Genomic DNA, 14,689 nt, shown 5'->3' on the forward strand with positions numbered 1-14,689 from the left:
AAAAATATAAAGAACGCCCAAAACGGGGTTCGTATGTAAAAGATACGATTGTTTTAAGAAAACAGACAGTAAAATATTGTTTTTCTTTAATCACGTAAAACCGAATCTATCTGTTGAGGCACTTACGCTTTGCCCACGGGATTTTCGATAACGTTTTTGGACTCAGGTTATAGTCTATTATTTAATTTCACACTCCAAATATTTTTAACAAAAATATTTACAAAAGTCACGAAAACGGACACCGCGAGCTATTTCTACGCAAAACTTCAAACGCAATTTCCTGGAGATCCATAACTCTAAAAATTAATCCGTTTGATGTTCTAGAATCCTTGAATTAAACTCAATCTAACCGTGAATTCAGAAAAATTTCTTGACATTCAGAACCCGATGCACCCGACTAAATCGATGCACCCGACTAAATGTGTTTTTGGGCACTTAATGAGGATGCAACCTCATGTGACCCCCACCTAGCCATACTAGACAAAACAAAATATGATCTATTGCTCCCATTCCCTCTTCCCAAGTGACCAACCATTCCATGCACCATCATTCTCTTTTGTGTACACTCCACTTCAAGGTACAAACATGGGTGGAAGTATGGTCTCAAAAGGGCTGTGAGTATTACTTCTAGTTCTAGCTATAAATAGAGGTATGAGGCACCCTCAATCCTCACAATTCATCAGCTCTTTTCCTTGGGTATGAGGCACCCTCTATCTCTAAGTCTCTATCTCTTTAGATCACCACCACACTCCATTACCCACCACCATAGAGCCATCCTAACTCCACCTCCAGCAGCCACCCACCATTTATAGCTACCATCTTCCAAATTCGTTTCCGGCAAGGCTATCCACTGTAGGACAACCGTAGAGAGCTCCCTCTGGCCTCCCCTCCCTTCATCTTCACAAAACAAGCAGCAAAAACCGGCAACAGGAGGCTACCAGACTTCCCCGTCACCACACTGTCACCATCAGCCAACCAGGGCCGGTCCTAGATAAAATGGGGCCCGGGGCCAAAAACAAAATTGGGGCCCTCATTTTTTTTCTTAAAAAAAAAAGAGGGCGGCATCTCCCGAAATTTTATTAATTAAAAAAAAAATAATACAATTGAAGGCTGAGGACTCTCCACCTAAAGAAAAAAAAAGGCTTCGGGACAGACCTCGTAAGCCAAACAATCTATCAACTATTAATACAAAACATAAAATAAAAAAGCCAAAACCGTCTCTAAACCCTAATACATAAACATATCAACGAAAAACTAAAGAAATTAACATTTTCATTATTGACATTAACATCTTCATTATTAATATTTTCATCATCAAAATCAACATTTTCATTTGAAACTTTTTCTGTAGAAACATTTTCATTCAAGACATTATCTTGCTCATTAAAAACAGTTTCATGTGTGAGATTATCTTGTTCATTTACTTGTACATCAGCAGAACTTTTTTTTTAAAAAAAACTTGTGCATAGACCGTTTTTGAGTTTCATTATCTTGTTCAATTTTTTGTTTTTTCTTTCGTTTTTCACTTCCAGACATATACTTTCTAGGATGCATATTCAATAGAGTGATAAGAGGCAATCAGACAAACAACAAGCAAGCAGATAACAAATAATAAAAGAAGGGTTCTTGTTCTTTGTACCTACTGCAAGTGATGCCTAGATGGTAATTGGTAAATTGTTGATGCTGTAAATGACCTCCACAGCTACAACAGAAAATTCTGAAGTTTAAAAAAAAATCAGATTAAAAATATTAACATTAAACAACTGAAATTAAGCAAATAAGTAATAAATTATCTCTAAAACAAACCGAGAAGGCTACTTACAGTTATAGAATCAGAGTTAGTGAGTTACAAGGATTTACAATCACACAATCAGAAGGTCATTTTCTTGGATTGATTCTACAAAGCATAAAATTATGAATATCAGATTCATAAAAAATAGAAAATCACAGAAAAATAAGAAATATAGATGCTAGAAATTAGAACTTACAGATAAAAATAAAGAAAAAGATTCAGAAGACAACGAGACAACGATAAACGATTCTGTTGAATTAATGCTTCTTCGAATGATATTGTCTTCGTCTGTGAGACAACGAGACAACGATAAACGACTATGTGGGATTAATGCTTCTTCGAATGATATTGTCTTCGTCCGTGAGACTGTGACGACTCAGTGGTCAGATTCTCAATGGTTTAGTTCTATTGCAGAAAAAAAAAATTAAACTTGAAAATCGAAAATAGAAGGCAATAATGGGTAGAAAAGGGAGAATTAGGGAAGAAATCGTAGAAGGAGAAGCAATCAGAGGCACTAAATCGCCTAATCAGAAATTAGAAAAGGGAGAATTGAGGAAGAAATAAGAGATCGATTCAACTGAAACTAAAGAAGAAATAACCGTTGCTTACTTTAGAATCCGGAGAAAACGTTTCGATTTTCCATAGCCGATCGTTGAAGATTTAATTGCGCCTTGGAAGTCGGCACTCTCGGATGCCCAGTCGTTCCTGATTCCTCTTCCTCCCGCTTTCTTTTTGGTTGACGACGCAGTGACACACGCTGATAAGAGAGACGGACGGAGTATTGTTGTATTGAGTCCAATAAGCTTAAACCTAATGGGCTAATGTTATACAATTAATATAAGAGATATAAAATGGGGGCCCTATGGCATTTGGGGGCCGGGGGCGGTCGCCTAGCTTACCCAGGCCCATGGGCCGGCCCTGCAGCCAACCTCCGCTTTGCTTCCAGTTACGTCGAACCAATAGCCTCAAAAAACCACTTTGATCACCCCCAGCAGCTGCCTTCACTCCCTCCTATCGATCAGCTGCCAAACGACGCCAGAAAACGGCAGCAAGAGGCTGCCGGAAGCTCACTGCCATCCCTCGATCGCCACCCACTGCCGGAGATCCTGCCACCCATCGACTGTGCTGTTGTGCTGCTTCGTATGTACTATACACCACCAAAAAATTTATTATTTTTGTGAATTGTTCTGTTGATCGTCACAGCCAAACGAAGTCCAATTTTAATTTTTTTTTCTTCATCGGCCTTCAAGCATGTGTACAGGGAAGAAGATGCATCAAAAATTAAACTTCCTTTTAAATTGTTTAAATCCTACCCCCTCTCGAAATTTCTTGTCAAAAATGTCCAAAAACCTTTTAAACTTCATTTCCAAAATAATTCCCATCCCCCTCCTTGAGAAAGTCTTTACAAAACAAGTCCTCACACCCAAACTTTTATACCAAATGTTCAAAACAGCCCCTTAGTTGGAAATGTTTAGTAATTTTGATCCTATTTCATTTATTTAAATTAGTAAATGGGTCCTATGTTTTAATTAAATTACCAAACATCCCTTCATATATTAATTTATGTTAACATTTTCTTAGGAAACTAAATTTATCTTGGAGTATCGTGTTCACGACAATATGTCACGACTTTTTTCACATCACGTACTCACCAAATCGTACATTAAGGTGAGTGTTACGGCCCCATTTCTACTTATTTTCGGGGAAGGGGGGGGATACATGTAGTATATATTATATATATTTTCTAAATGTTTTGTGTATACAAACAACATCATCATTTTTATGCAATATAAATGACACAAAAATGTTAATTATTACTCTACTACTTACGGTACGAGGAATCTGTTTTGAAGGGCCGTCTGGGTTGTTGAATTTCAAAAGTGCTTAAATGCAAAAATGATCCTGCCCTCCGATGTTTCATGTCTGGCCCTCCTCTGTACAATGGCAGTACGTATACTAAGAAATATTTATCATACAAAATGCACATGAAATATTAATGTTTTGTGTAAACACTTTATCAGTTTGGGAAATGATTTTTTTTAAACATTTACATGTTAAGTAAAGAAAATCGTTTTAAAACATTAATATTTATATATGTTTTGTTGTTAGAATAATACAACTAATAAAAATAACATATGCATTTCGACTACAAATGTGCTATGACTCTACATACGGTTATTAACTTGGTAGTTTCAATATACCTCATATGTGCACAACAATATATAGGTTTACATATTTATACAAGTTTTAGAACTTGTATCATAGGCATATACATGTGTTTGTGTACACTATACTAGGTATTGTCAACTGTTTAAACAAGTATCATACACTTTACGTGTATGCTTATCAAATATACCTGTTGTTTATCCGTTTATCCGTATCTGCGGTTGTTAAGTTCAACTTTGGCAGATAACTTTATCCGTATATCCGCATGTCTCTTTATTATAGAAATATATAGGTTTATACATTTATACAAGTTATAGAACTTGTATCTTAGGCTCATACATGTGCTTGTGTACACTATACTGAGTTTCATCAATTGTTTAAACAAGTATTGTACACCTTACGTGTATGCTTATCAAATATACTTGTTGTCTATCTGTTTATCCGTATATGCGTTTGTTAAGTTCAACCTTGGCAGATAACTTTATCCGTATATCCGTATGTTTGTTTATCCGTATCTACGGATGTTGAGTACAACCTTGGCAGAAAACTTTATTTGTTACCCGTACAACCATGGATTTGGTTGCTTTCAAAACGTTTTTTTAAGTATGGAATTACTTATGGAACATAACGTTTTGGCTATCAAGATTCATTACAAACACAGTTTTACGTATGGGTTTATTTATACAAACTATACATTTTGGCTTTTAAAGACTCATTGCAAACACTATTTTAATTGTTGTTATACATACAAAAAAAATACTTTTTGGACTTTTTGAAAGTATTACTGCGGTTAAGCAGAAAACATGTGACACTCACCAATCTTTGTGTTGACTTTCAAAATTACACGTATTCTTAGGGGATCATTAGCTAGGCGTTCAGACAGAAGATTAGCTGTGGATTAGACGACCGAGCTAGCTTGTTTTTGATATCTGCTTACCTGTTTAAGGCAACTACTGTACTATTATTATATGTAAGAACCTTGTATTCAAACTTAATGATGGAATACAAATGCAGATTTTTTTATCATTGTACTTGTGCTATATATTCAGTTTATCTGTGATCCATGAGCTTAGTCCCACTCCCGGTGTGTTCCGCCTTGGCCAGGGGTGTGACAAATACGGCTAATACCACTGGTAAACTCGGGATGCTCAATAATCTTGTCCATCACACGCACAAGGCCAACCTGGAGTAGCCAACTATGATCAACACTTGACACCTCCAACTTGCTTTCACGGTCGACAAGGTCCGGCTCCAGACTTTCATTCTGTATCATTAAACCTTCATTTGCCTAGGTCAGATATTCCACCTGGGCCTCCAGAGCACTCCAAACATCTTCCAGCACTGATTTCTCCGACACCAAAGACTTGTTTTCACACTCCAACTGATGAACGGTGGCACCAAGGTCTGCTACCTCACCCCTCAAAGCAGCTTCGCTCGCTGCAAGAGCAGAATGTGCATGCTCCAATTTGCCGAGCTGCTGCACACGTCGAGACCCAGCGGCCAAGTATGTCATGGCCTACGCAGCGACATAGGCAAGGTTATGAGCCAAGACAGCGTTGCTCATTGAATTCATATCCTCTACGGTGGCAGGAGGAAGAGCATGGCGGGTAAAATCCAATGCAATAGAACGCACAAACAAACAAGAATCAGATCGTAGGCTCCATCCCAGAACAAAAGCAGGTGCACTGTGAAGTACCCCCCACAACAGCAGGCTCCTGATGCAACTGCTCATGACTACCCTTTGAAGACTGAGGGCTAAAAACAGGACTTAAAGAGAGTGGAATAGGAATAATGGGATGATAAGACACCCCCTCGATACCCTTAGACTGTTGAATGTCATCATCGGGTATTACCAACACATCCCCTGAATGTGACGGCGCAGAAGACAACAAGCGCATAAGGCCACGACGCTGCATCACACGTAGGCCAATGGGCCCTGAACTGCCCTCAGGCGCCTGCCCATTCATCACCTGCACAACTTTCCTTTTTTCCGCAACTCGACGAATGCTGGCAGCGATCCCGACCTTACTGTCCACCACACTATCAACTGTCGGCTCAACGGGAGGCCGAGACATAACGACAGGGACCATCGCAGTATTGGAACCTGGATGGCTCCCCGACGCAGTGGAGCTCCCCTATAAGGGTACCACGCGATGCTCCGGTTTCCCCCGGTAGCACCCCCGTAGCACAGAGTCCATGGAGACAGAGCATTCGACACCTACCAATCGTATGTTAGACGTAAGAAAACAAGCACAAGAAAACAGAAGCAAAACCCCATCCTTTCTTGAAAAAAAACAAGATGGGAGGGGGGAGAAGGAGAAAGGAGGAAGAAGTAAAGACGAATTACTATTAGAAACAGTGTAAAAGATGGACATCTCCCCTCCCCCCCCCCCCCCGAGCACGCCACTAGGGCTCATTCCACCATCAAGTATGGACTTCGACATCACATCAACGTCCACCTGGAGAGTGTGAAAGAGATCGGCGGTCGCCTGATTATTGGAGAACAGTTTGGGAATAGTATCGTACAATGTGTTCACCCGGGGATGCTTGTAGCCAAGCAGCTCTCGGTTGACCCATAGCCATTTGTCTTGCCATTTCTTGGGAGGCTTATTATCAAGGATAAGGTTATGGCCTCCCTGGTGGGCAGAGAAGGTGTACTTATCATTGGTGGCAGCAAACCAGAAAAAGAACTTGAAAACAAAGTAGTCTGGAACGATGTCATTGGCCCGACATATCATCTCGAAAGCTACCATCTTATGAACAACACCAGGGGTCAACATTTGAATACTACACCCATTACACCAGAGTATCTCTTCTCGAAAGCCAGTTAGTGGAAGCCGAAGGCCAGTGTCAAAGGTTTTCAGATAAACACCCACTTTCCTAGGAGGAGGCTGTGTAATCAGAGACCCGGAGGCCAGAAACTCTACTCCGTCAGCCGGGGTGAGGCCGTAAGCCTCTTGAAAAGTGACAAACTCAGTGGAGGTGGGGATCAAACTCAGAGAGGAAGCCATAGCTAAAACACATAAGAGGAAGAAGGGGAAAAGAGACGAAGAAACAAGATAAAAACTGAAAAAGGAAAACCGTCTGAGAGTAATAAGGGGGGGGGGAAGCGGGATTTATGAAAATACCTGACACATCTGACGTAACCGCCATGCACACGTCGAATCGTCATATAACTGGAAATGAAGCGACGACCAAGTAAAATCGCGACATATACACCAACAGTTAAATCCAAAACATCATAGCTAGCTAACATACACTTTGACTACTGGACTGTGGGAATTAATGATGCGCCCCTCAGAGCGGGACAGAAACAAGCGAACCCCTCAGCGAGGAGTTCCCAACGAAGCACGGGCTAGCGACAAGATTGCTCTAGCAACCCCAGACCCCCGCGAGGTGACTGAGTGAGAAGTCCGCCCTCGCCAAGAGTTGTCCTCAGCTACAATCCAAAGATAACGACTCCATGCGACAAAGAGCATGACTAGAGCATTATCGCCTGGACCAATCGTTGGACCGAACATGAACGTGGAGCATGGTCCTCCAAAAAGGACGGCGGATCCTGTCAGGGCCACAGTCCTTTTCCCTTGTACAGATCGAGGAAGATCCTCAATATTGAAGGCCAGTCACTCTGCCTTGAGAGGTAAGCTATTCTCTTCCCCGATCATTCACCTTCACACTTCATATTCATTCTACTAACTTCACCGTCAGAGTGTCTTTCGGGGACCTCCTCCCGGAGAGTGACTGGCGTTTCTTCTTTCTTTGTGACCTCTTAGGTTCTATTCCGACGACCATCTCTCAGCAGCCAAGGTGGTTCGAAGCCAGGTCGCATCATTTGGCGCCATCCGTTTGTGTGACAATAGATATGCAAACCCCTTTTTCTATACCTTTTTAAGTGTCTATAATCCAAACATTATTGTCTTATATTGCAAGATCTAGATTTTTTTCGCATTTCTTTATGTTTGAGCAAGCTTGACTGTAGGGGATTCATAAAGTTGGCAACTTTATGAATTCTATAGGTACATTGAGTATCAAAAGGTTCAGATCTAGAAGTTGGTTGAGTATTGGATCCATGCATGAGATTTTCGGTGTTATCTCTTCACTTTTGACCTAGAATGGATGGAAGACATGCATGAAGCATGCATGTCCATAAACTAATCATTTTTATTAACCTTTGGAGTCCCTTAAGGCTATTTAGAAAGTAGGAGTGGAAGAATTAATGATTTAAGGACTCAAATCATTAAGTGGATGTCTCAGACTGAAGTCTCGATGTGACAATGGGGATGTCACGACATGACCAATGTGGATTTCGTAATTTGGTTGTCCTGTTGTGCTCACGACATGAAAAAAGAGTGTTTACATCGTGATGCTTGCTAAGTAGGTTGTCTGTGACCGAGTTGGCTGAGTTGGAACGAGACGGGTTGGGATCGGCCTGAGTGAGTTCTCATGACATAACCAAGGGTTGGTCATGACATAAGTCTCAATGGTTGATGTTTTGGTTGTTGATTTTGACCTTGATCGTTGAATTGTTGACCTGGGTTGACTTTTGGTCAAGACGGCTGGATTTAGTGTATAGACTATGGTTGGACCATGTATGTCTTGATAGAAGTACTGTGGCATCTGTTGTTGGGCTTTGAGCTATGGTTTAGCTGATTTCATGAGTCAGGTGAGTCTTCTCACTATACTATATAAGATGCTAGCTGTCTTTGTGACTCTTGCATTGTTTGTTGGGTTTGACTCATTGGTAGGGATGTAGGTTTGGGCCCATTTGCATGATTGGGTTAGGCACATTGCTATGTTGAGTTGGTCCCATTTTTAGGTTGCACTGTGTAGGGTTTCAAAGCACTCCATGGATGATGGCAATGGGCCCCTTGATGAAGTGTAGGTTAAAAGCCCAAGACTTGTGTTTTCCTATAAATAGTCATGTATTATTCATTATTAGGGTTAAGAGTGAGGCAAAATGTAGCCGCCACGTTGTGAGGTTTCTTATGTAGTGTTATATTCTTTAGTCTATGCTGAAAGTGTAATTTATTCCTCATGTTTTGAATAAATCAAGTGATCATTCGACATAACTCCTTTATTTGTGTTTGTTCTTATTTTACGCATCTTGTTCATCAAATCACAATTAGGGTTTAAATCCCAACAAGTGGTATCAGAGCGGGTCTTTGAAGATCTATTGATTTTTGAAGTATCGGTTCTTGATTTGGTGATTTTCTACACAAGATTTTGAAGATTTTTGTGTTTTGGCGGTTTGGAATCAAGATTTTTGTTCGATCTACTGTTCATGGAGATTTATGATGTTCATCTACTATTCATATGGGTAATTTGTTCCGATTCATGTACTGTTTGTATTCTCTGATTGGATCTGGTCAGTTGTTCAATTCATAACAATATATTAAACTGACAGATCTATTCGATCGATTTATCCCAATTTTTTTTATTTGTGTTCATCCGATTATGTATTAGTCACAAGCGTATCATCGTTGTTTACTATTCATTCGTTTCACTCAAATAGCCCTCATATTTCATTCACTGTTCATTGTTCCTATATTGCCGATTGAAGTCATAGAATCTCGCAAACCAAAAGTTTTTTTTTATTATCTTCATGGCGATTCAACACTCTTTTGTTCTGGTGTAACTTACAATTCTTGATTTCTATTTGATTTTGGTCTTGCTCTTGAGTTTTGGTCTTCAAATTGATTGTGTTTGACCTAATCGACTTTGTTATCGAGTTTTTATAACAATGTTAAGTATGATGAATCGATTATAACAATTTTGTTTTGAGAACTGGTGAAGAAAAAAGGAACATGGTGTTGGATTTGATTGAAAATAGCTTGTTTGTTCTGGAAATCTATTTGAGAAAATCAACTTTGTGTTTATTGGGGTCTATATGACAAAGTCAAAATTGGTTTGAGAATCTCACTAGGAACGAATGAAATTGGAATTGGAAATTAATTGGGAACAACTAAAGTCATATGAAGAACTGTGGGTTGTTGATCTGGAATCAGGTTCTCAATCGCCAAATGGGTTTTACATTCGGGGCTTAATACATTGGTTCAAATGAAATTGAGTTCGCTTTGCCAAGTCTAAACTGGTCAGAAAAGGCGTTACCTGAGAATGTATGAAATCCGAATCGTGACTCAACCGGGTGAACAAGAGCGAAAGATCAAGGGTTCGATGATTGTGATTCTGGGTTCGCGCTCGTTCTTCTCCCACAATCGTTTGATTCGTAAGCGAATCTATGATTGGGTTCGTCTGTTGCCTTGGAACTAAAGAGGGGAAAGCGAACCTGTGATTCGGTTTGGCTAAGGTTTCGCTTGTCATGAAGTTGGATTTCGGACCGAACTTGGTTTTTGTATCAACAATCTTGGACCGAACTTGGTTTCGGTTGCTTGTGCTCAGACCAAATGAACAAATCGTGGTGGTATCGTTTCTTCTTTTATTAGTCGTTGTGGGGAAGAAGATAACTCAAAGTTTCCCACTTGGTCCCAGCAACTTCAAGAATTTGACGATCTGGTCCCTATAATTTTCATGCCTTGGCAGTTTTTGACCATTTCCAGATTTCGTTACAAATAAAGGGGTATATTGATGTTGAATTACCACTCCAACCCCTGCCTTTCAGCAAGTGACAGTTTAAGCCCTATATTCAGAAAAGTATACAAATTTAAGGGGCGGTGAACAGTTTTGGATTTTTAACGCACATATTTTTTCGTGAACAGAAAAATTAAAGATTCCATCAAGTCTTGGCGGTTCGGAAATTCGTTTTTCGTGATAATGTCAAATTTTCACGACTTTTTCGGATTCTATAATTCATTGTGTATATCATTTTGTCACAGGGGAGCACGATAATTATGTATCCATTCAAGATCATTCTCATGACCATTTAAAGGCTTTATAATCACAATTTTGATTATAAATCGAGGGAGAATTTGGTATGGCCATTCGAAATTGGATTTGTGACTTTCCAAAGTTGAAGATTTTTGATAAAGCTTGTGGTAGAATTATGAAGGTAGATTTTATAGTAGGAGTTCTTCATGGAGCTCTGCTAAAGCTTTTACAAAGAAGTATCCTTTACAGTAACAGTTCTTCATCGAGCTCATCTAAGGACTTGTTATATCTCCAACTTCTAGTATTTTCTCGATCAAGTGGCGTTACGAATCTTAAAATTTGGGTTGTTACATGATAATTTTTGGTGGCTTATATCATTAGCTTATTTGAAGATCATTGTGACTTGCAGGGGGGAGCTCTTCAAAGACAAGAAGTGATTTGGTTTCTTTGTTCTGAAATGGGTTTTTATGGCGAGTTTGGTTTTCATGAAGATTTTTTTGGGATTACATTCAAAAATTAAGTTTAAAGACATCACTTCAATGCTTGATTTATATTTCCTAGAGCCCGTGTTTGAAGACTATTGAAGAGTCAAGATTCGTGGATTGCTTCTTCTATTCCTCGTTGCAAGATCTTTTTATTTGCTAGATGCTTGTTTTGGAAGTTAAAGCATTGTCATCTATTCCATACTTTGAGGGGGAGATTGTAGGGTTTCAAAGCACTCCATGGATGATGGCAATGAGCCCCTTGATGAAGTGTAGGTTAAAAGCCGAAGACTTGTCTTTTCCCTATAAATAGTCATGTATTATTCATTATTAGGGTTAAGAGTGAGGCAAAATTTAGCCGTCACGTTGTGAGGTTTCTTATGTAGTGTTAGATTCTTTAGTCTATGCTGAAACTGTAATTTATTCCTCATGTTTTGAATAAATCGAGTGATCATTCGACATATCTTCTTTATATGTGTTTGTTCTTATTTTCCGCATCTTGTTCATCAAATCACAATTAAGGTTTTAATCCCAACACACTGGGCCCATTGTTATGGAGGGATGGGCCCGTTATTATGGGTTGGGCCTAATGTGCGGGTTGGGCCCGATGATATGTGTGGTATGTGGTATTTTAGGGAACTCACTAAGCTTTGTGCTTATAGTTTGTGGTTTAAACATTTTTCAGGTACTTCCAGGTCCAGATAGAAGGGCCTGGCTTGACTGTCCCTGATGGTTTTTTGTTGTATTGATTATTTTGATGTACTTTGATGTTTGAAAATACAATTAAAACTAATTGGATTTTGAACCAGTGCTATAAGACGTAATGTTTTAAAAATGAAATTTTTACTTGGTATTTTTGGGACGTTACAAGTTGGTATTAGAGCCTTGGTTTGAGGGATTCAGGCATACCCTCGGGTGTGTCTGAACTCAAACTGAGGAATTGGTAATACTTTTGAAGAAAATAAAATTTTCTAAAAAGAATTTACAAAGAAAGGGGTGTGGTGTGTGCGATCAGCCAAGCTCAAGTAAGTGTTTCCCATAACACTCATACATGTTGACATGTTATATGTTCTAGAATATTTGCATGCTAGAATAAGGCTAAGGATACCTTATAGCCTGATACATGTGAAATTTACTAATTATAATCCTAACTATCTAAATAAAAACAAACACACGGTAGGCAGTGTACCTATCAATTAGCAGTTTAGTGAAGGTAAGTAAGGTATTGAACTCCGGGAACGGTAAACAATTAAAATTACTACTAATATTATCTAATTTAAACAATGAATTAAAGAAGGGTTTTTTTTCTCTAGTTTTGCAAGACTAGAAACTTAAGCACTTACTAAAACACTAAGCAAAGAACACTTAACAACTAAAAGAATAACAAAAGGCAACTAGATTCAATAATATTAAAGAGACTTCCGTTTAGATTCGATTCACTTATTCCTATGGTTGATTTCGTGGCAAGTGCAATGAATTAATGTATCATCAATTACCGATTTCTAATGTGATTAGGTTCATGTTCACTATTATCAGTCCTTTAGCAAACAAGTTAATTCAAGTAGTGGTTAGTTGATTAAACTAACAAGTTTCCTAGTGTTCAGTTCAAATCATGCAAGATTTGTAATGATGGTTAATTAAATTGGTTGGTTCAATTAACTTATATATATGGTTGGTCATCATATATAGCTCACACATTAATTTACTTATTTTCTAGTTAACCCTAGGTTATGTTCACAACACTATGCTTACAACTTTGATAATCACAAAATCATAAGAGGTCATCTATCAAGAAAGATGTTCATGCAATCTCAATAACTTATTAATCAACAGAAAATAATTGTCATTAACACATAAGGTTCTTTTAACAAACTTAGCATGATAAATAATCAATTAAACATAAATCAAAGCCACTACATCAAACCATAATCACAAATCCTCTACTCTAAACAAAAGTAGGGTGATTAGCCCATGACTTCAACAATAAAAATGATAAAAACGAAAATCAACAAAGAAAACATGATGTAAACAAAGGAATTAAGTAAGTTACTAATGACTTTTGTCTTAGATCTCTTCAAAAACAAGCTTCTAGTTGAATTCTAAAATCCACACCTCCTAGGGATGTCTTTGGCCTCTAAAAGTCACTAAAAACTGCAAGCATTCGTTAGGGTTTTGAACATAAACGATCCTTATATAGATTCTAAAAATTGATGCTACACGTCATGTTCTGGGACCCAACACGTCGTGTTCTTCATTAAAATCGTGTGTATGGCAAGACACTGTTTTGTTAGGATTTTCCATATCAACACACCGTGTTTAAGGACAACACATCATGTTCTTCTTTAATTTCCTCTTCTTTCTTCAAAATCCAAGATCCAAGCTTCCAATCGCCAATTCCGCTTCCTTTTCCTTACGAGCATGTCTTTGTTACTGAAAAAGGAATTTTAAACTAATTAAGTACCTTTTGTTACATATTTGACACAAATACAACATAAAGTATTAAGACAATGCATGAATTATATGATTAAATATGCCCATATCAAAATACCCCACACTTGACTTTTGTTTGCCCCTAAAGAAAACAAAATTTTAGCACACTAATACCACATAAGACAATCCAAATTGAACTCGACCATTATACCTAATTTTTCCTAAGGCCCCCTTAATCCTAAATACTTACGATCTTCATAAACACTTACCCACTTCTTTTGAAAAATGCTCATTTTATGCATCCCTCAGAATCCATAAGCAGAAAACTTTCTTAACCTCAAGGTATTTTTGGTTAAACCCCCAAGCATACATATGGAAAAATAACCTAGAAAAGAAAATTACAAATAATATAAAAATAAAGGACTTGATAACTTTTTGCCTTGAATATTCGATAATTTTCAATTGTTTCTTCATGATATTTCTTTGTCTTCATAGCTTGTAGATTCTTTCAAACATTTCAACACTCCTTTTTTTACACGCACTTTTTTCACTCAAAACTAAAAATCCTAGAAAAACATATGCTTACGCAAGGCGTTTTAACTTCATCCTTTATTGGTTAGAGGCATTAGTCTAATGTGCAATGACTACTTAAGCTCTAGCTCCTGGATATATTTGTGGTACACGATGCTAAACATATTGCATCCTTCAAAGTAAGCAAGGTTGTGTTTTTGCTCCATGATTTCACTAGGATAAGGATGCCAAAAATGCACTATAACGTATGTTCGCTCAACTAAACATTTACGCTCTCAATCAATCATCAAACATAATACTAGCATGGAATCCTAATTGCTTTTACCATATTTTTCTAAAATAACCAAACAACTTTTATACAATTTTTTTAAATTATGCATAGGATTCTAATGTAAGTAATGTAACCAACCCCCTATCCCACACTTATTTCGTGCAACGTCCCCATTGCATGCTATGCAAAATT

The 14,689-nt window shown here is 38.2% G+C and overlaps 1 long non-coding RNA gene across 1 annotated transcript; it reads right to left on the reverse strand.

Moving 5' to 3' along the window:
* Positions 1-1,822: 1,822 nt before the first annotated feature.
* Positions 1,823-3,029, reverse strand: LOC145100621 (uncharacterized). The gene is made up of 3 exons (XR_013705164.1): positions 2,402-3,029; positions 1,989-2,080; positions 1,823-1,897 (listed from the first exon to the last, which is right to left on the reverse strand). It is a non-coding gene; the product is annotated as an uncharacterized LOC145100621 (long non-coding RNA).
* Positions 3,030-14,689: the final 11,660 nt, after the last annotated feature.

This window comes from Lactuca serriola, chromosome 4 (genome assembly GCF_051521515.1).
Source record: "Lactuca serriola cultivar US96UC23 chromosome 4, Lser_US96UC23_V15, whole genome shotgun sequence".
In the NCBI taxonomy this organism is placed as follows: Eukaryota; Viridiplantae; Streptophyta; class Magnoliopsida; order Asterales; family Asteraceae; genus Lactuca; species Lactuca serriola.